Source organism: Anolis carolinensis, chromosome 4, assembly GCF_035594765.1.
Source record: "Anolis carolinensis isolate JA03-04 chromosome 4, rAnoCar3.1.pri, whole genome shotgun sequence".
NCBI lineage: Eukaryota > Metazoa > Chordata > Lepidosauria > Squamata > Dactyloidae > Anolis > Anolis carolinensis.
In genome coordinates, this window is record NC_085844.1 from 208,816,722 (window position 1) to 208,835,915 (window position 19,194).

The following is a 19,194-nucleotide window of genomic DNA, read 5'->3' on the forward strand; positions in this document are numbered from 1 at the left end:
TTTTCAAATGCACATAATAACAAAGCCAAATGGCACTATCCATATACAAGAAGATGTCAGTAGGCTAAGGAACCCCCTGGCTTACAGGGGAATGCTGTGAAACGCTTGGTCTATTTTTTGCTTTCCTTTTTGGCACAGTATAATCAACTTTACACTTTGGTATAAAACTCCCAGGCTATTTAGCTGCTACCTTGGCAACCAAACTTGCATTTTGAGACTTTGCTGTTTGTCTTAAAAAATTGATTTTGCGGGAGAAGATCCAGGATGATTCTGATGGCCGGTATTAAGTTAGAAATGACTCTGAAAAATTGGATGTGAAAAGCATTGTGTTGGGAAGAGTGTGTTGGATTTAAAGTAGTTTGAAATTTGTGTTTTATCACTTGGTAAAGGATAGCATAAAATTCTAAATCGACAATTTCTTCCTCTATAAAGAGAATCATGAAAATTATTTTATAGGTAAGCTTTTGTTAGGTTCTAGCAAAAAGTTGATGTCCTTGTCCCTTCCCACCCCCCGGCCAGGTGCAGATGGAATTCCAGAGTGCTTAGAGTGGTTCACAATCAGGAAAGAACTACTTGTATTTCTGCATTGCTTCTGGCACAAGGAAAGGTGGTTTTTCAAGATTTTGCTCAGAAAGAAGCTAAGTTTTATTAAACATAATTTTTAGAAATGTTGAGTAGTATAGTGCCATCGAAAGTTCATTGTATTGCTTTCATACTAGAGCTTATATTGGCATAATTATTGGGAATCTGTTCTTGTATAGAATCCAGTATATAAAGCAGAATAATACAGCCCAGAAACCACACAACACTCCAGAATAATACAACTAGAAAGTCTATCAGTGATAGCTGCATACTGCATCTGTAGCACTTAATTATCACCCATCACTGATAACATCAGTTCTGCTAAGGTACCAATCAAGACATGGTGATGGTATGAATACCAGAATGATGTCATAGAAATTGTGCCACATCTTCTCCTAGTTACATTCACAAAGAATACAGCAATGGCTGATTTTACATGCAATTACATTCTGCTTTATTGTTTGGCAGCCTAAGCATAGGCAGAATGGTTCTAGTATTTCCTGCAACACCAAGAAAAACAAAAAGCCAGTAAATATAATGCACTATATAAAGGGGAGGGGGGTTGTATGAAGGAGAAGAGTGGAGGTCTAAATACTCTAAAGACACAATATGCCATTGATCTTGGAAGCTAACCAGCATTAACCCTATATTCGTGTCATACAGTAATCTTAGTGCTGTGTCAAAGCAAAAGGGGAAGGTACTTTAGTACAGCAGGTTAACCACCAGCTGCAATAAATCTTGCCAATTGAAAGGTTGGCAGTTCGAAGCCTGGGTTGGTGAGCGCCTGACATTCAGCTCAGCTCACTGCCCACCTAGCACATCAAACAGCTGTGAGTAGATAAATAGGTACTGCTTAAGCGGGGATGTATTTTAATGGCACCATAAGGAAATACAAGAAAAATTCCAGCGATCAAAAAAGGAGTGAGTCTGTGAACAGGGCTCTTCAATATGGAGGAGGGAGCCCCCCTTCCCTCCATGGCTAGAATGGAGCACAACCTCCAGGACGCCGAAGATGGGAAATGCCTATATACCTCTCTCTGTACTGTTGTCTGTCCTGTCTGTGTATAACGACTTCGAATGTTCACTGTATATGTGTTCTGTGATCTGCCCTAAGTCCCCTTTGGGGTGAGAAGGGCGGAATATAAATACTATAAATAAAATAAATAAATCAGGAGCTACACCTGAAGCTCCTCTTTCAGAGACCTCACCTTTAATTCAATGACCATGGCTCAATGCTGTGGGATCCTAGGATTTGTAATTTGGTGAGGCATCAGGATTCTTTGGCAGAGAAGGCTCAAGGCCTTGCAAAACTACAGCCTCCATGATTCCATAGCATTGAACCAAGGCAATTAAAGTGGCTTTATTCTACAGCATAGATGCACCCCAAGGTTTTCCTTTCCATTGATGGAAGCATTGGTGCTCCAACACTTGTTTTTAAAGAAGAAATACTAACCAGATAGCAACTGCAATGCACACGTTTTTTGGCCAAATTACAAGCAGTGCATATTTTGCCGCTGTGCCTTACATTTAGCAGCCAATACTTTTTGATTTCAGGGTTTTGAAAATTGAGGTGTGCATTAGATTTGAATAAATATGGGTATTTCAGAGGAAAGAATGGTCAAAATTACCTTTGGGTATTCTTCGACTAGGGAAATACTATGAAATCCATAGGATGACTGAAGGTTTGTGTGATGGGGATGTTCCCCATAAGAGATGAGTTCTAGATCCACCAGAGCACCATTGATTTAACTCAGTTGGCCTGTATATAATCATAGACATTACTTCTGTACTGTTATACATAGCAAGGCCCTACAAAGTAATATTGTGAGCTGTGTTGTAGTTGATGTGAGATTTGAGTGTTGCATTTGGAAGCTATAAATGTTCTGTGGAAAAGTTCACCTTTTGAGTGCCATTAGATAGAAAACAGATTGTTGGACTAGAATCTAGTTTCCTTTTTCAGTTGCCTTAATTTCACAGGCCCAAAGCAGAAAGAAGCGCAAGGATGAGCCCTTGACAGCTTTACAGAATCTTTATATGCCCTTTTTTCTTGGCTCATTTTTTTCCTGGCTCCAGGTAAGATAAACATTTGCAAAGTATTTTTAAAGCAACATTTGTTTGTTACATGCCTTTCTTTCCTTATTTCCAGAAAGTCATCATGTTCATTTCAATCTCAGTCATAGGAATTCTGTGGCTCCCCCTCCCCCATGTTTTCCATAAACTCTGACTATTAATCATATTGACTTCATAGATGAAGCCCCAAAATAACATCGGGAGGGCCTGTTGGATCTAGGAATCCAGTTGTATAGTAACTGTTTTATATATGTTTTTCTCTCTTGTTCTGAATACATTCAGATTTTTGTATCTGTGATTTAATCACTGCATTCTTCAGTTTCAGAGGACTGTAACGAAAGAGAAGATGTATTAAAACAGGACACTAATATGTTTTTTAAAAAGTGGAACCTGAAGTAAGGTCAGGGTCCCTAGTATCCTTTTTGTCTAAGCTGGGTATGCTATTATTTTTGTTCCAGATTGTCTTTTACAGCTGTTACTCATTGTTTAAAGAGCCCCGGTGGCAAAGTGCGTTAAAGCACTGAGCTGGAGACCGAAAGGTCCCAGGTTCAATCCCCAGGAGCGGCGTGAGCAGCTGCTGTTAGCTCCAGCTCCTGCCAACCTAGCTGTTTGAAAACATGCCAATGTGAGTAAATCAATAGGTACCGCTCCGGCGGGAAGGTAACGGCGCTCCATGCGGTCATGCCGGCCACATGACCTTGGAGGTGTCTACGGACAACGCCGGCTCTTCGGCTTAGAAATGGAGATGAGCACCAACCCCCAGAGTCAGACATGATTGGACTTAACGTCAGGGGAAAACCTTTACCTTTTTACTCATTGTTTTGTGTCTCCTGAACATGCTCAGTCTACTTTGGACTATTTGGGCCACATGTTTTTAAAGGGGGATCTTATTGAAGAAATTGCAGGATTCCTCCAAATACATTCATACCATCCTTTTGTTTCTCAGTGTCCTCAATTTGGCTATAATCTTGTCCATGCTCACCATGTTTTGTTATTAGAAAGATTACTTTTAATACTGAACTTATTTTAATATTCAGAAACAGATTTGATGACCAGTGGAAAAATCTGCACATGGCAACATTCATATTCTTGTGTCATATTGAAAAGTTAAAATGGGCCACCCATTTAAAGTGGGTACCATATTGAAATTCACATTTTCCTAATTGGTTTCACATTTAAAATCAAATATGATCAATTTATATAGTTTTGCAAAAGGGAATGTAAATGAAATGTTAAAATGTTGGAAACTCCTGTCTTGCCATTTCCCCCTTTTTTCTAGCTTTGGGTTTTAGAATCAAGATCCTGTAATGTTTTCAGTGTCAAAGTTATGAAGTAGCAACTTTGCTGCATTGGCACATGTGCTGTGGAATAGCAAATTTGTAAATGTATCACATGATTGTGCTGTGGTTAATTCTTCAAATATGCAGAAAGATGAAATTCTATATTTCCAGTCTAACATCTTGTTCTATGTAAAATTCAAATCCAGATTTTGTCATAGTTATTCAAACTTTTGGCTATGGACAAAAAAGCAGATGTTATTACCTGGGTGGATAAAGTTTATGTGCTTTATATTCTAAATGTGTCCAAATTATTTTATAGAGAACATTGTAGGAAAATCCTCTCTTAGGATGAATTTCAGACTGGCTGTTTTTCCACTGAAAGCATCTCATGTTGAAAACATGTACTAGTTCGAAAGAAGTCACGAGTGGAGTGCCGCAGCGTTCTGTCCTGGGCCCGGTTCTGTTCAACATCTTTATTAACGACTTAGACGAAGGGTTAGAAAGCACAATTATCAAGTTTGCAGATGACACCAAACTGGGAGGGATAGCTAACACTCCAGAAGACAAGAGCAGAATTCAAAACAATCTTAACAGACTAGAGAGATGGGCTGACACTAACAAGTTCAATGGGGACAAATGCAAGATACTTCACTTCGGCAGAAAAAATGGAATGCAAAGATACAGAATGGGGGACGCCTGGCTCAACAGCAGTACCTGTGAAAAAGATCTTGAAGTCCTCGTGGACAACAAGTTAAACATGAGCCAACAATGTGATGCGGCTGCTAAAAAAGCCAATGGGATTTTGGCCTGCATCAATAGGGGTATAGTGTCTAGATCCAGGGAAGTCATGTTACCCCTCTATTCTGCCTTGGTCAGACCACACCTAGAATACTGTGTCCAATTCTGGGCACTGCAGTTGAAGGGAGATGTTGACAAGCTGGAAGGTGTCCAGAGGAGGGCAACTAAAATGATCAAGGGTCTGGAGAACAAACCCTATGAGGAGCGGCTTTAAAAAACTGGGCATGTTTAGCCTGCAGAAGAGAAGGCTGAGCGGAGACATGATAGCCATGTACAAATATGTGAGGGGAAGTAATCAAATCACTCCTGAGAGATGGCCATCAGTCTCTGAATACGGAAATCTGTTCCTGGTTGGAAAGTGTTATTTCCTGTTTCATTGGGTTTTCTGGGGCTGAGAATGTGTGACTTGCCCAAGTGGGTTACCATGGCTGAGTGGGGAATCAAACCACAATCGGAGTCCAACTCTCAAACCTCTCCCTCCCTCCGTCCCTCTCTCCCTCCCTCTCTTTCTCTCTCTCTCTAAACTTCTCATACCTTCCAAGAATTCACATATGAAAGTTAGGTCAAGATGGTCAAGTGAGGACAAAAGGGGGTGGGGAATGTTAAGAGGAGAGAGGACGTGGGACATCTGGGAATTGTAGTTTTAAAGCAGACATAGTACAATTGGGGAAACTTCTGCTCCAGCCCAATGCTTTTTGGGAAATGTAGTTTATTAGCATTGAATGGCCTTGCAGCTGCAAAGTCAATCAGGGAGGATCTCTGCATAGAGGTCTGTTGGAAATGAGGCAAGTCTTGTTTGTTGGAGGCATGTGTGAATGTTGCCATTGGTCACCTTGATTAGCACTGAATAGCCTTGCAGTTGCAAAGTCAATCAGGGAGGGTCTCTGCATAGAGGTCTGTTGGAAATGAGGCAAGTGGAGTGTAACATATGGCTTCTCACTTCCGCTTAAATGGGGAAAATTCAGAGGCTCTGTTCTCCTTCATTTTTAAAGCTATTGGGGTAAAATTTTCTACAATTGCAGAAGATATTTACCACTCTTTGCCTATCAAGCTTCATAATGTTTCGCCCATCCACTGATTTTTTGGGAATTTTCAAAGTTTTTTAAAACAACAATTTTTTTTGAAAGGTGACAAGAACGATGGCCCCGCCTCTCCCTCTCTCTTCCGTCAGCACTGTTTGGCTTAGCCCAATGCTTTCTTGGAAATGTAGTTTAGTCCAGACATATGGCTTCTCGCTTCCCCTTAAATAAATGGGGAAAATTCAGTGGCTCCATTCTCCTTCATTTTTAAAGCTATTGGGGTGAAATTTGCTAGAGCCGCAGAAGATATTTATCACTCTTTGCCTATCAAGTTCCATAATGTTTCGCCCATCCACTGATCTTTTGGGGAATTTTCAGAGTTTTTTAAAACAATTTTTTTAAAGGCTACAAGAATGATGGCCCTGCCTCTCCCTCCCTCTTCCGTCAGCCCTGATTGGCTGAGAGGCACGCCAACATGTTTGGCTTCCCCTCTCAGCGGGGCTTGGTCACAGCTACATCTGAAGACATCAGAGACAGAAGAAATGAAGGAGCCTTTTGATTCAAATTCTTAATATTGGGAAGTGAGCAGGTGTGTCAGAACCCGCTTCAAAAGTGCTTTAGATCCGAATTTGATACGAATTTAACGAGCATACGAACAATTTGCCCAACCCTAGTAGATAACCACAAGAGATCTATTCAGTGGTTTAGTAGAATTCCTTGACTTTGGAAGTCTTGGAGCTTTTCTTTTCTGATGATTACTGTTTTTTCTAGCAAGCCTTTGGCTCTTGATATTTTACCATTTGCTTTGATATCTATTTTGTGTTTGGTTTTGTCTATCCTTTATCTTAAAACAACAACAACAACAACAAAAGCCAATATTTATTTAACAGTCATACGTGTTAATTTTGCAAGCTGTTTTGAGTGTACATAAACACAAAAACGGAGTGAAAACAAGCATATCAAATTTCAACCTGCTTTGCGGCATTTATTTAAATGACAGTTTAATTGGCATATTGCAAGAAGCATATTGGGCAGAGTTACTGTGCTAACTCTGCCCAAATCTTAATATGCTTAAAAACTGAAGCAGTTTAGATGATGTGATGACATCAGGTGTTCTTTCTTTCTTTGTTGGGAAGAGACTGGATACTACAGAATGCATAGGTGATAGGTCTCAGGTTTAACTTTACATTGCTTAACAGTTTGCTCCTCTTCATTTTTTCTACAAAAATCTGGAAATAATTACAGAGCTTAGTCTTGGAAATGATAACCTTTTGCCTGTGCATTGAACAAGTTGATGGTTGTTAAATTTTTGGAGTAGGGAGACTTATCTGGGCTCTGTTCTGAACAGAAATGAGTATAAATCACTATTTATTGTGGTCTCATTGCCTTTCATTACATTCATTTGAGTTTGAGTTGAAATGAAATAGGTAAATGCAATTTAAAATGTGTTTTTTTCTTTGTTTTGGATAGCAGGGTGAATTCTGTCATCCCATATTGCTACAACTATCATCAAGTGGTAGGGACCTTTTTCTTACCAAATTATTACAGTGAAATAGTTGTGCAAAATCTGTGTAAAACAATATGAAGCTAAAGAGCTTCATCAAAGCCACTAGAGCTTTTCTGTTGTCCGCACATAAGGTATCTGTCATAGACAGAACGCCAGCGAGTAAAACAAAACTCAGTTTATTGAGGTTACAGAACTAAAAACGCCCGTAGGAGACAAAGAACAGGGCAAACACTTGACTTCAGTGTGATAAGTAACAAAAAACAACTCAGTTTGAGCTTAAACGATTCAAAGGGATAAACCGGGTTAAACAGAAGTATAATCCGGATTAAAACAAAAGTGCTTACTTCAGCCTGGCAAACAATGCAAACAAAAGAGGATCAACAGGAGTCAGAATGTAAACAGCAGACTGGTAGCAGATTCCTCTCTGCTACTCAGAAAACAGCAGGAGAATAAACCAGGCTTGTTTATTCCTTCCTGCAGCAAACAAAAAGCGTGGTCGTAGTCAGGATTCAGTTTAAGGTTCAGCGGCCAACGATATCCAGGTCCAGGCACAGCAGTCAGGGTAACGGCAGTCAGCAGGGTCCCAATCCGGTCCAGAGGTCAATAGCCAAGCGTAGTCGTCTAGAAATCCAAAGGTCTCACCGATAGCCAGCAGAAGGGATAATCCGGAATCGAAGTCAGTCAGTCCAGCGTCAATCCAGTGCGAGTAGATATTTCCCGTCAAAAAGACGACGGAGGTCCAAGCTATCGAGATTAAACACAAGTTGCACAGAGAAAAACCCCGCACAGTTCCTCCCGCCGTCGATGCCCAGTGTCCTTGGTAAACTTACGTATCCAGTAACGAATCACACCCGTCTTCAGGAAGTTCCCCAACAAAAGCCCAAGCGTCCGTCCAGATTACCTTGCCCAACGCAATTAGACATTGGTCCCAAACCCCAATTTATCCCAGTTCAAGCTCATCATCGCTGTCAGCTGCCATCCCAATTCCAGGTGCCCCAACATCATCATCCTCATCAGAGCTTAAGCACCTTTGACTACGCCCCACAGCATCCCCAGCTGTGGATCCCGCTCCATCCCTCCAGCCAGTCCATGGGTCTGATCCTGCAACCCGCCAATCACCTCCCATGCTTTCATTGCCTGTTTCCCCAACACCCAAATCCTCCCTCACACGAGTCCATTCCATGTCATCCTCCTCCGAGCTGGCCATCTCTTCCTCCAAACCCTCAGAAAAACCCTCAAATGAGTCCTCATCTGTCGGGTCTGTAAACAAATCCCGGAGCCGTTTTCCTTCACGCTCCTCGAAAGAGTCTGACTCTCGAGGAGTCTTATGACCCCTTCTTCTATTACCGGAGCCCGAAGGCTCAACCATAACAGTATCATTAGAGGAAAGTCTTGGGTATGACATGTAGACCTGGTAGGAGAAAGTTTTAGGAAAAACAACAAACATAATGTGGAATTTGTTGGAATTCAACCCCCACTGTCCAGTCCTCAATGAGGAAGAGTTAGTTAGCTTAGAATAGGTTGAGGGTGTCCCTTCCCCCATGTCTACTGTATGACAGTTCTTCTCTCCTCTCTGTTTCTACTCTCATTCTGTGTCAAGAGTCAGACGCCAATTAACGAACAAAACAGAGTTTATTCAGGAGATAAGCCAAAAACTAAACATAAACACAGTAGATATCTTGAAACACTTCCCTATCAGTGTTTCAAGAGCAGTCCGAACAAAAATATAACTCAAAAGTATGTCTTAAGAAGCCAAGCTATTTATCCACGCAGGCATTCAAATAAAACTCAAAAGACGCTTTAGTTCAGCTTAGAAAACAAATTGAGTTGGCTTCTAAAAAATAGTCACAACAAACAAGAACTTGAAACCTTCCAAGAGCTGCAAAGAGTAACTTAAATCCAGAACTCCAAGCAGGAAAACAAGGCAAAACAGATTTAGAACTAGTGCAAAAGGCACTTTTGGGTCCAAGCCCTTTCTGTAACAGCCAGCCGGCTCTGTGGATTTAAAGGGACAGTTCCCAAAAGAAAACAGTAAACTGGTTTGAAAAGAAACAAACTAGAAATGCAGTAAACTGCTTCTACGGTGCAGATAAAGCCAAGAGCTCCAAGAAAAGGGTGAAGAGACGTCATCAGGAGGATCCAAGGTCAGGTCAGGAGACAGCAGCGAAATCCGGAGGGCAAGCCAGTAGTCAAAAGCCGAGAGTAGTCGTCAATCAAAGGGCGAAGACAGAAGCAAGGTCAAATTCCAATCCAGGGTCCGAAGAGGGTGCAATCATCAAAACCAGGTCCACGAAAAGGCACAAAGAGCCAAGCAACGATGGTAACAGCAGCTAGAAATAGTAATCAGAGTGCAGTCCAGGGAAACCCACACAGTTCCAGCCCTCCGTTGCAGAGCAATCCCAGATAACTTACATCAGAAGCACAGTCCCAGTCCAGTCTTCATGAAAGCACAGAAATCCCAATGGCGCCTCAGCAACACCTTGCCACACGCAAAGTGCAATGGCCAAACATTCCCATTGTCACGACCCAGGCAGCAGAGGCACCAATAACCATACACAGAGGCCAGAATCTAACTAATATCTTTATTGAAGGAATATATAAAGTTAATAAAAACAAGTGTAGAAAATAGTCCAGAATTAGACCCTTCAGGAAAGGTCAGAATTAGTCCAAAAAAGCAATGTCCAATAAGAAATATTAAGGTCCAAAGTTGTAATCCAATAACCGAAACACTCACTTTGCCAAGCAAAGTGAGGGGAGATGACAAGGTCCTTTAGTCCATAAAACTTGAGCGTGGCTAGGAAATAACTTGATACTTGAAACAAGGCTGGAACGTGAAACAAGGTAACTAAGAACAAGAACAAGGTCCGTGGAATAACTTGGTAAAATCCGTGAAACAAGGCAAGGATTAGTCCTGGGAAACAAGGCAAAGTCCGTAGGTAAACAAGGCTGGGAAGCAAGGCGAAGGCTGGATAGCAAGGCAAGGCTTGAGCTGAAGCGAGGCTTGAATCGGAGCGCGCTGTCCAGACACAACTCGCTCCGTAGGCTGACGAATTGACTCCGCGAAGTTGCTACGCGGGCAAAACACCTATATAGAGTCCAACTTTCTCACCAGAGCGGTTCTCTGGGAATCAGAAACGAAAGCTAAACTCTGAGACCAGATGTTAAACTCCTTAAAGATTCTCACGAGAACCAATGTTAATTGGCAACATTCTTAGCTGCTATCCTCGCACTCCTGCGCGAAGCTGAATCCAAACTTCTCTGTTGTTTACAAAACTCCCGGCGCAAGAACACGGGAGAAGTAGGCTCTGGGGTTGTTTGACATACTTCTGGGGCACAACTTTCTTGCAGGTGCAAGGTTTCCAAATCTGCCTGGGAAAGATCTGGCTGAGAGGAATCCAGTTCAGACTGGGAAGGTAAAAAACCCAAGTTTTCATCTTCATCAGGGATTACAATGTCCTGAGCAGGACTACAAGGCCCATGGTTCATCACACTATCCCCCTCCTCAGGGCCCCTCCCAAACTGGGGTCCTCTCCCCGAGGCGCGAGGTCGCGGTTTGGTGGGATAGGTCAGATGGAAGCGACGGGTTAGATCAGGAGCATGAACTGTGGAGGCGTCTTCCCAAGAGCGTTCCTCAGGCCCAAAACCCACCCAGTCAATGAGATATTGTAGGCGGCGGCGATGAAAGCGAGAATCCAAAATGTCCTCAACCTCGAACTCCTCCTCCCCATTCATCAAAACAGGAGGGGGGGCTGGTTGGTCTGTATCAGGACGCACACCATCCGCCGGAAGGAGCAGGGAACGGTGAAACACTGGGTGAATGCGCATTGAACGCGGAAGTTGGAGTTTGAAAGTCACGGGGTTTAATTGCGCCACCACTGGATAGGGGCCAATGAAGCGGGCATCTAACTTCCGGCATGGGCGGTGGGAGGGCAGAAAGCGAGTGGACAGGAAAACCCGATCTCCTACCTTGATTTCGGGGCCCGGCTGGCGGTGTTTGTCAGCGTGGCGTTTATAGTCCTCCTTGGCTTGGTCCAGTTGCTGGAGCAAAAGTTGTTGCACCGCTGTGAGTTCCTGCAGCCAATCCTCTGCTGCGGGAACTTCTGAAGTTTCAATGACAGGGGGAAAGAAACGTGGATGGAAACCGTAGTTTGCAAAGAACGGCGTTTCTTTTGTAGAAGCTTGAACTCCATTATTGTAGGCAAACTCAGACAGTGGTAACAGAGAAGCCCAATTGTCCTGTTGGTAGTTTACATAACAGCGAAGATACTGCTCTAAAGTGGCATTGGTGCGTTCCGTTTGCCCATCTGTTTGGGGATGATGAGCTGAAGATAAGCGAGAGTCTATGCCCAATAGTTTTTGTAGTGCCTTCCAAAAACGAGAGGTGAATTGAGATCCACGGTCTGTGACTAAACTCTTGGGCAATCCATGTAGTCTGAAAACATGCTGAAGAAATAGATCCGCAGTTTCTTTGGCCGTGGGGAGGCCTTCGCAGGGAATGAAATGGGCTAACTTGGTGAATAGGTCCACCACCACTAAGATCGTGGTGAATCCACAGGAAGGTGGTAGGTCAGTGATGAAATCCGCGGAAATTATTTCCCATGGGCGAGATGGGGTAGGAAGGGGGTGCAAAAGCCCTGAGGGCTTCTCCCTTCGTATCTTGGAGCGCTGGCATACTGGGCAGGTGTTGACATATTTTTCCACATCCTTGCGGATCTTGGGCCACCAAAAATCTCTTAGGATCAAATGCATGGTTTTAAATAGTCCGAAATGTCCTGCTGGTTTGCAGTCATGACACAGACGAAGCGCTTTTTCCCTGCCCGGTCCGGGTGGGATATAAACATGATTTCTATAGCAGAGCAGCCCATCTTTAAGCGAAAAGGGAAAATGCAGACCTTGGCGAAGTTGGTCCTGCGCCCAGGCATCTGCCTGCTGACTAGCCCTGATTTCTTGAGCACAGATGGGTCCTGGAGTAGGGGAAGTTGAACCAATGGGACTGGATTTGGTGTTCCCCACTGTGAGCGTGGCAAAGTTCTCAGGTTGTAGCAGTTGGGATTCAAAGGTCTCCTTGCGTCCTGCAGCGTATTCCGGTTTACGTGACAGGGCGTCTGCTTGCTTGGTTTGAGCTGGGGTCACATAATGAATCTGGAAGTTGAAACGTTCAAAGAATAAAGCCCAACGTTGCTGCCTCTGATTTAGTTTGCGGGCAGTTCTTAGATGTTCTAGATTACGATGATCAGTGTGGACTTCAATGGGGAATTTGGCTCCTTCTAGCCAATGTCTCCAAGTTTCAAAGGCTGCCTTTATGGCCAGTAGTTCTTTTTCCCAAATGGTGTAATTCCTCTCTGGTGTGGTTAGTTGACGAGAATAAAAGGCACAGGGGTGGAGGTGATCTCCCACCGGTTGTAAGAGTACAGCCCCAATTGCCACATCAGAGGCGTCCGCTTGCACCACAAAAGGGGTTCCAGGATTTGGGTGCTGTAGAATTGGCTGGGAGGTGAATAGTTTCTTCAGTTGCTGGAACCCTTTCTCTGCTTGATCAGTCCAGCGGAAAGGCTGCTTTCCACGGATGCAGCTAGTGATGGGGTCGGACCAGCGGGCAAAATCTGGAATGAACTTGCGGTAGTAGTTCGCGAACCCCAAGAAACGCTGCACCTCTTTCTTGTTAGTTGGCGCCCGCCATTCCAATACTGCTGAAACTTTGGCTGGATCCATGGAAAGCCCTAGAGGCGAGATGCGGTAGCCAAGGAAATCTACCTCTTGTAGATCAAAAGCGCATTTTTCTAGCTTGGCATAAAGGCCATGATCCCGCAGTCGTTGCAACACCATTTTGACGTGGTTCTCATGTTCTGATTGTGATCTGGAAAACACCAAAAAATCGTCCAAGTAGATTATCAAGAATCTGTCTAGATAGTCCTGAAAAATATCGTTGACAAAATGCTGGAACGTTGCGGGAGCTCCGCATAAACCGAAATTCATAACTCGGGACTCGAATAATCCGAATTTAGTCTGGAAGGCGGTCTTCCACTCGTCCCCTTCTCTGATGCGAACTAGATTATAAGCCCCCCGAAGATCCAGCTTGGTGTAGACCTTGGCTCCTCGAAGTCGGTCCAGTAGATCCGAGATTAAGGGCAGGGGATAGCTGTTCCGCTTGGTGATATTGTTCAATGCTCTGTAGTCCACCACCAAGCGTAATTCCCCTGACTTCTTCTTCACAAACATCACTGGGGAGGCGGCTGGGGATTGAGAGGGTCTGATGAACCCCTTGCGAAGGTTTGTCTCTAAGAATTCCCTGAGAGCTTCTTGCTCTGGTTCAGTCAGGGAGTAGAGATGCCCTCGCGGGATCGGGGCCCCCTCCACCAAGTCAATGGCACAGTCATAAGGTCTATGTGGGGGTAATTTTTCGGCTTCTTTCTCATTGAATACATCCCAATACTCGGAGTACTTCTTTGGCAAGGTGATGATGGGCTCGGAGTCTGTGGCATGGCATACCTTGGCTACGAGGCAATGGTTTTGGCAGTACGGTGAAGCAAACTGCAGTTCTCTGTTGGACCAGGAGATGTTAGGGTCGTGGAGTGTCAGCCATGGAATTCCCAAAATCACAGGGAAATGGGGAACCTCGGTAACAAAGAAGGAAATCTCTTCCATATGTTCCCTTATCCACATCCTGGTGGGTTCCGACCACTGGCTTACGGGGCCCGTCTTGAGGGGACGGCCGTCTATGGCTTGCACCACACGGGCATTCTTGAAATCATGATATTGTAATCCCAGAGAGTCGGCATACTCTCTATCGATGAAATTGTTGGTAGCTCCAGAGTCTATCATGGCGTGGATCATGACGGGTCCCCTTTTTGCTGACCATAATGTGACCACGAGAAGGAACAGGACCCCGGTTGGCGGCTCTTGGATGGATTTTTTGACCGGGTTGGCGAGCCTCTCTACACCCGGTCGTTGGCTTCCCCCGCCGGCTGTGTGCCAGTCGGCTCAGACGCCTTCGACTCCGTGGAGGACGCCGCCGCAAGACGGGCGGCAGGCTTCCCTTTGGCTGGGCACTCTCTGGCGAAGTGGCCCCCGTTCCCGCAGTACCAGCAGAGGTTCAAGCGTTGACGACGGGCCTTCTCGGCGGCATCTAGTCTGGGACGCACATTGCCCAACTGCATCGGCACCTCCTCGCCTCCTCTAGGGTATGGGGTTGGCGGTGGGGGTCTCCACACCGGACGTGGCTGAACACTGGCGGGAGCGGGGGGTTTTGCCCCGGCTCTACCGCCCTGGCCTCGAACCCATTGTTTCCTGTTGGCAATCATGACTTCAGCCCGTAAACATTGATCAATGAGTGCCTCGAGGGTCTGGGGAGGATCCACCTTGGAGATTTCTTCCAGCATTTCAATGTTGAGACCCTCCCGAAATTGTCCTCTGAGGGCTACATCGTTCCAGCCGGTGTTGTGGGCCAGCACGCGGAACTCGGCTATGTACTGAGACATGGGTCTGTCTCCTTGAAGGAGGCGCCGGAGTTTGTGACCGGCTGCCTCCAAATTGTCCTCGATTCCCCAGGTCTCCTTAAGGTGATCCAAGAAGCGTTGTGCTGAACTTAGGTGGGGGGAGGCTTGATCAAACAGGGCCGTCGCCCAGCTAGCCGCTGGTCCGTCTAGAAGACTGTAGACCCACGCCACCTTGATGTCTTCTTGGGGAAACTCGGCATCACGGGCCTCTAGATAAGCTTGACATTGGCGGCGGAAAACATGAACCTTAGCAGCTTCTCCAGAAAACTTGGTAGGCAACGCCATGGCCGGGAGGCGAACTCCGCGCTCCCTCAACCCTTTTATTTCTCCATCCTGCGCGTTGAGTCTGTCACGGATGCGGTCCACTTCGTCCTTGCTGATGGTGTAGCTGAGCGGCTGTCCAGCCGGCGCGGCTCCGGTAGACATCCTGGCCTCGGTTAGTTGGTGCTTATGGGTGGCGGAGTCAAACTGTCACGACCCAGGCAGCAGAGGCACCAATAACCATACACAGAGGCCAGAATCTAACTAATATCTTTATTGAAGGAATATATAAAGTTAATAAAAACAAGTGTAGAAAATAGTCCAGAATTAGACCCTTCAGGAAAGGTCAGAATTAGTCCAAAAAAGCAATGTCCAATAAGAAATATTAAGGTCCAAAGTTGTAATCCAATAACCGAAACACTCACTTTGCCAAGCAAAGTGAGGGGAGATGACAAGGTCCTTTAGTCCATAAAACTTGAGCGTGGCTAGGAAATAACTTGATACTTGAAACAAGGCTGGAACGTGAAACAAGGTAACTAAGAACAAGAACAAGGTCCGTGGAATAACTTGGTAAAATCCGTGAAACAAGGCAAGGATTAGTCCTGGGAAACAAGGCAAAGTCCGTAGGTAAACAAGGCTGGGAAGCAAGGCGAAGGCTGGATAGCAAGGCAAGGCTTGAGCTGAAGCGAGGCTTGAATCGGAGCGCGCTGTCCAGACACAACTCGCTCCGTAGGCTGACGAATTGACTCCGCGAAGTTGCTACGCGGGCAAAACACCTATATAGAGTCCAACTTTCTCACCAGAGCGGTTCTCTGGGAATCAGAAACGAAAGCTAAACTCTGAGACCAGATGTTAAACTCCTTAAAGATTCTCACGAGAACCAATGTTAATTGGCAACATTCTTAGCTGCTATCCTCGCACTCCTGCGCGAAGCTGAATCCAAACTTCTCTGTTGTTTACAAAACTCCCGGCGCAAGAACACGGGAGAAGTAGGCTCTGGGGTTGTTTGACATACTTCTGGGGCACAACTTTCTTGCAGGTGCAAGGTTTCCAAATCTGCCTGGGAAAGATCTGGCTGAGAGGAATCCAGTTCAGACTGGGAAGGTAAAAAACCCAAGTTTTCATCTTCATCAGGGATTACAATGTCCTGAGCAGGACTACAAGGCCCATGGTTCATCACACCCATTTTATTCCCCTTCCTCTTGGGTGACCAAACACTCACACCCAAACACCAGGTGTCCCAGATCTTACTCAGAGTCCGAACTCCACACAGCTAGGGCTCATGGATCAGGAGTGCCTAATAGTTCGTCGGAGTCCCAATCATCCTGCCCATACTTAGCCCCATGAACACTTAAAGAACCATCCTCCCTTCTCCAAGCATCCCAAGTGGGATCTTCTCCTGCAGACACCCCAGGTTCAGTAGTATCCTTAGACCCCAAATCCCCAGACATCTCCCGTGGCTGTGCCCATTCAGTGCCCACTTCCCCAGCCACCACCTGTTCCCCAACATCCATTTCTTCCCCAAACTCCCCCTCTGAATCTTCCTCAGAAGATTCCCCATTGAGCTCTCTAATCCGTTTCCTGCGCAACTCCTCCAATGAACCCTCATCACAAGGGTTTTTTCTTCCTCTTCTAATCCCATCACCATCAACCATAATCCCCGAAGGCGCAGTCACAACATTCTGATTGGTTGTAGAGTGGATACTTTTCTACTGAAAGTCTTTACTTCTGAGTTTAGCTTTTTACATCTGACTGTATGCTGTGAGTTTTGAGAGATCTCTCTCTGCATATGTATCAGGAGAGATGTAATGATTGGTGTTTTTTTCCTCTCTTGAAACCTTTGAAGAGATGGGTGTTAGAGTAGCTCAGACCCCGTTTTTTAACCATTATGAAATGTAGTTAGTTATTTTTATTGTAAATAAACTTTTTGTGATTTTTAAGATTGAACTCTGTCTCTTGCCTGCCTAACCTCTAAATTCTTTACAGCCAGATCCAACAGCACTTCACGCTTTGCTTGCTGTGAGCTGAATTCTCCACTTTTTAGTATCCTGTTGTTTTTACGGATGCTGTGCTTATTTTTGGGTAGCTTTCCTAACAGAAAACCCTAACAAAAATTTCCAGTACTCACTCTCACTTCTAGTTTTTGAATCAACAGAAAAGAATCTTTTTGTATACATTCTGTATTGGTAGGAATTCTGTGCATACATAACTCCATTCACAAGTTAATCTATGTTAGTACCATTCAGCCTCTGTACTGTTAGTTGAGATTCTTCAGAATTTTATGTATTCAGATTATAACAGGTCTATATGAATGTGCAAAATAGGTAATTTCTCCTGATCATCTTACTGCATGTAGCCACATACGTTTTCTTGACACATGAAAGATCTGTGGGTATTAAAATACTGTCAGAGGAAGTAACTAAGACAATGGGAGCTCTTCTATATGCCATATTCACTGGCAACATTGACATTTGTACATCCTTTGTATTGAACATGTTAGGTTGCTTTATAATTACCGTATATACTCGAGTATAAGCCGACCCTAATATAAGCCGAGGCACCTAATTTTACCACAAAAAACTGGGGAAACTTATTGACTCGAGTATAAGCCGAGGGTGAAAAATGCAGCAGCTAGTGGTAAATTTCAAAATGAAAATAGATCCCAATGAAATTATATTGAGGCAGCAGTAAGTTAAAGGTTTTTTAAATATTTACCATATTTCAAAGACAAACAGTAAACTAGCTCTGTAAGTGGAAAAGTAGGGTCAACAAAAACAATATGGTATTAACAACAACAACAACAAAAGCTCCATTTGTACCCCGCCCTATCTCCCCATGGGGACTCAGGCCAGCTTCCAACATAGTAACAGGCCAACATTCAATGCCTATATAAACAATGCAGAGCTAGATATAAAACTATAATTATATATATTAATTTCACATATGCATTTTCCCCTGAAATGTTTGCAAATCCTCTCTATATATACGTGCATTTCCCTTCTGCAATATTTGCAAGCCCTGTATATTTATGTTTATATCTATCTAGATATATAGATAATTATATCTGTATAGGATTTGCAAAGACTTGCAAACATGTGAGTCGAAAATTCATATATAAAATTAATGTCTATAGATAGATAGATAAAAGGTAAAGGTAAAGGTTTCCCCTGATGTTAAGTCCAGTCGTGTCTGACTCTGGGGGTTGGTGCTCATCTCCATTTCTAAGCCGAAGAGCCGGAATTGTCAGTAGACACCTCCAAGGTCATGTGGCCGACATGACTGCATGGAACGCTGTTACCTTCCCGCCAGAGTGGTACCTATTGATCTACTCACATTTGCATGTTTTCGAACTGCTAGGTTGGCAAGATAGATAGATAGATAGATAGATACAAATATAAAGGAATATGGGGATTGCAAAAGCTTGCAGGGGGAAATGCCTGTATGTCTGTAGCAGAAATTAACAAATATTTCAGGGGAAAATGCTTTTATAAGACTAATGGGTGTATATATATAGCTGACTTGCAAGGGCTTCGTTCCCTTTTCAAAACATTCTGTCGAGACACAGAGGCCTTAAAGAGCCACACACGCTTTTAGTCCAACAAAAGATTTATTATAAAGCAACAAAAATACGCTCAGAGACACTTAACTTCAGTGTCTCTAGCCAAAACTCAAGGATTTGCCCAAACTGGTCTTCAAAAAGCAACCGGAAAATAACCCGGATTAAACAGAAAGAAAATCCGGATTTAAACTCAGTTCAAAATAAACAGCAAGCAAACAGTGCTGTGACAAAGAGTTCCACTAGACAGCGCTGTACCCAAAGAGTCAGTTGCAAATAGGCGTTGCCAAAGCCAGCCGAAGTCCCAGAGTCACTGTAAAAGGAGTCCAAACAAAGCGTTGTTACCCAGGTGGTCAAACAGAGCCGTAGTTGAAGTAATCCAAGGGCCCAGGAAGGGAGAGAGCCATACTCACAATAAGCCAGTCCAAACATCCTCACTAAGGTGGTTAATCAGAGCCGTAGTTGAGGTAATCTAAGGGTCCAGGAAGGGAGAGAGCCACACTCACGATAAGACATTCCAAACGTCGAGAATTCTCAGGAAACAGAACTCCAAGCTGCAGAACCCAAACCCAAAACCCAACACGAGAACAGGCAGCGACAAAATAGACACGATACAAAACTGACA

At 44.2% G+C, this 19,194-nt stretch overlaps 1 protein-coding gene across 5 annotated transcripts in view; it reads left to right on the forward strand.

Moving 5' to 3' along the window:
* The window catches only part of magi3 (membrane associated guanylate kinase, WW and PDZ domain containing 3), a 215,365-nt gene that overhangs the window by 29,779 nt on the left and 166,392 nt on the right, over nt 1-19,194 (forward strand). The window contains exon 1 of one of the 5 annotated variants that reach the window (XM_062979691.1): nt 2,631-2,655. The exons of the other annotated variants lie outside the window; for them this stretch is intronic. The gene's annotated coding sequence lies outside the window, so the exon portion shown is untranslated. Of the gene's footprint in view, nt 1-2,630; nt 2,656-19,194 lie in introns of those variants that run through there. 5 annotated transcript variants of the gene reach the window in all.